This window comes from Frankliniella occidentalis, unplaced genomic scaffold, assembly GCF_000697945.3.
Source record: "Frankliniella occidentalis isolate FOCC.00 unplaced genomic scaffold, Focc_3.1 Scaffold22, whole genome shotgun sequence".
Lineage (NCBI taxonomy): Eukaryota > Metazoa > Arthropoda > Insecta > Thysanoptera > Thripidae > Frankliniella > Frankliniella occidentalis.
Genome location: NW_026267152.1, coordinates 569,825 through 572,843, shown reverse-complemented (window position 1 = coordinate 572,843; position 3,019 = coordinate 569,825). Strand labels below are relative to the sequence as shown.

General features: G+C 52.4%; 1 protein-coding gene across 5 annotated transcripts in view; it reads right to left on the bottom strand.

Annotated features, from left to right (window-relative positions):
- LOC113212730 (potassium voltage-gated channel protein Shaw-like) overlaps window positions 1-3,019 on the bottom strand; it is a 119,567-nt gene that overhangs the window by 48,685 nt on the left and 67,863 nt on the right. For all 5 annotated transcript variants that reach the window (XM_052264929.1, XM_052264928.1, XM_052264932.1 and 2 more), the window contains exon 2: window positions 1,020-1,054. The gene's annotated coding sequence lies outside the window, so the exon portion shown is untranslated. The remainder of the gene's footprint in view (window positions 1-1,019; window positions 1,055-3,019) is intronic.

The following is a 3,019-nucleotide window of genomic DNA, read 5'->3' as shown; positions in this document are numbered from 1 at the left end:
CCCCCGGGGGAGGGGGCATAAAATCACTGCCTGCGGTACAGACGGGGTCAAATAGTCATCGTTGGGCTCCCGAATGGCCAAAGCTCGGAGACGGCGCCGTGTCGTTTGGGGCTGGTGGTGGTGAAACAGGAGGGGAGAGAGGGAGAGACAGAGAGGGAGAGAGGGAGAGACAGAGAGGGAGAGAGGCAGAGAGAGAAGGTACTGTATGGGAACCAAACTCCTTTGGGGGCCTGTGCCGCTTGTATGATCGCGCCTTTATCGAAGTCCGCGTTGTTTTCGCATGCTTTCGCCTGGGAGGGCGGCGTTTGAAGTTCGCACGGGCCGCTGCCAGGAAAAGAGAACAAACAGTTTTACATTCTGGAAACTCTTTTGCCCTTTGTGACGGCTGCGGCGGCATATGACCCTTTCGGCGGGAGAGCCATCGGAACGGATACTGCCGCTCCGGTCTTCTCCACTGCCCCTACCCCCTACTTCGCTTCGACCACATAATGTATCGGAAGTGGATAAAGCATTCCTTAAGCCAGCCGCCAGGTGGCTTCATAGAGGACGCAATATTGATCAGTCACACGCCAGGCGCCGTATTCCGTCGTGGGTGCGGAGGCAAACGCAGGAAAGTTGGTTGTTGTAAATAATAAATGTAATAGCAAGATTCAGAAACTATAAACATTAATGTCTGCACCAAGGCAATGCACGCTAAAGAGCATTTGCTACGCTTTTCTCACTGATGCCAGCTAGCGACAAATTCCTTTTTCTTACCCCACCACATAATCTCAATTTTCCATGCCGATGCCCGCCGCAGCGCAAAACCTATAAGCCGTTCTACCTGCTCGCCAGCCGGTGACGAGCTCCTGCCTCCCACGAAGGGGTTTAGGGGGCAAGACCGCACCTGCACCCCCTGCACCATCAGCAAAAAATAATATGAAATTCGCATTTAAACAAATATTTTTTAAAAACTTGGGAAACTTGAGGAACGACAGCGGGACTGCCAAGTATTAAAGCGAGCGAATACAGGCACTCACCGGCACCACGTCTGCGGAGAATAATCCTCAGCAGCCTGCAACAAAACGAAAACAAAAAGGGGCATTAGAGAAGGCGAGGGAAGGTGTTGGCCGGGGCTGGGCCTCGTTGTCTCGGGCCGCGCAGTGTCCCATTTGTAACTGCGGCCCGCCCGCGGACCCGCCGGCGTGCGGAGCCACGGCTCTTCCGGAGTCCCTTTGCTCTTCCTTTGCCTTTGGCCGGCTGGTCTGCGGGGCGGCGCATGGCCGCTGTACGCCAGCCGACCATACCGCGCGGCACCGCCTCGCCACGCCACTCCCTCCGCCCCCTCCGGACGCGCGCAAAACAGACAAACGCAACCTTGCCCCCCATTCCGCAAAGTCATTTCCCAGGGACCAAACAAGGCCATCAGGCTCGTGTGCGGGCGCGCTGTATCGTGCGCCTTGGGGACTTGTAATTTCAAAAGCGTAATTGCGGCAAAACAAAATGAGACGGAGAAGCAAGCAGCAGGGAGCGCAGGGAGATGGGGGTGGGTGGTGTGGGGGCGGCTAACAAGCCCGGGCCCATCCCAGCAAAGGACCACACCTAGAATATTTTTTTTAAATTAAATAAAGTAGCTGCCATCCTATGGCTAGCCCAAAGGACTACTGTGAAATATGTTTGAAACAACATGTGTCGTGAAAACCAAAACGGGTTTAGCGCACTAGCTGAACTCGTGACGCCTGACGCCGTAGTTTCTTTTGCTCGCGAAAATTTTCGCAGCGCCCTCGTTGATTTGCCGACTTTTAGGAATCTTTTTAAGAAATCCAAATTTTAATATTATAAAGAGGCTAAAATTTCTAACTGAATGCAAAAATTAGGAATTTGGAAAGACATATGTTTACAAATGCCAAAACTTAGGAAACAAAAGCGACCGAAGCGACCACAGCGTTTAGGGAGTGATTGTTGTCATGGCGATATGTTATGTATGGTGGTCGGTTCGATACGATAGTTCTCACAGCTTATCATCATTGTTCTGTGTGCGGGGGCCAGAGGCAGCGGCAGGCCGGGCAGCGACCCGTCTAGGGGAGGCGGTGGCAGCGGCGACACGAACCAGGGGTGATGATAAATTTATTGACGCTCTGCTGTATATAAAATGTACTGTGTGCCCCAAGTTAACCCCCATAAACGATGTTTAAGCACTGTTGTCGGACAACAACATTCACCCTAGAATCGCAGCAAACACGTGCATCCAGACTAGACCAAAGCAATGATGGTCAGCTCAAAAGACCACTCGTAAATATGCCCGTCACTGCAATAGTTACCAATTCAGAGACACATCATTTTGGTTCTCACATCCATGTGTTGCTTGCTGCTTCAACGTAAAGTATATTTCATGTGATCGCACATAATGGTAGCTGGGCTCACGCATACGACGCCACAGCTTTTCAATGCACGACCTTTGTACTTTGTCACAGATCGAGTTGCCGTTTACACGCCGCCACGCCGCAAAGGAACGCAAACACGAGAGCGAATGAGGACTGGTAATTGTTTTTGTTTGCAGCCAACACTCACGTCAATTATGCATCCTGAGGTGGGTGAGAGATAGAGAAAGAGACAGAGTGAGAGAGGGGGAGTGAGAGAGGGTGAGAGAGAGAGAGGGGAGGGGGGCGAGGGTAAGGAGGGCAAATAAAGAGCGCCGCAGCAGAGAGGAGGGCGGTCGAGGCAAAAAGAAGGAAACGACAGAAAACTGGAACGTGGACGCCCGGAAGGCAAAACAGCACTGTGGTGAATTAACAAGCCAACGGTACAAAACAATGCTTTTCGTTTCTATGACATAGCACTCCCCTCCCCCTCCTCTCTCAATCTCCCTCTGCTCACTTTCGGGGCACCTCTCGCGTTTCCAGATGAAACGGACGGACAGACGACGCCCGGCGCACGAGAAAAAGAGCTATGCAGCATCAGCTCGCCGAACGTGTCTCGTTCGTTCCATCTGTCTTCCGCAGCTCCTCGCTCCATCCCTACTCTCTCCTTCTCCTTTCTC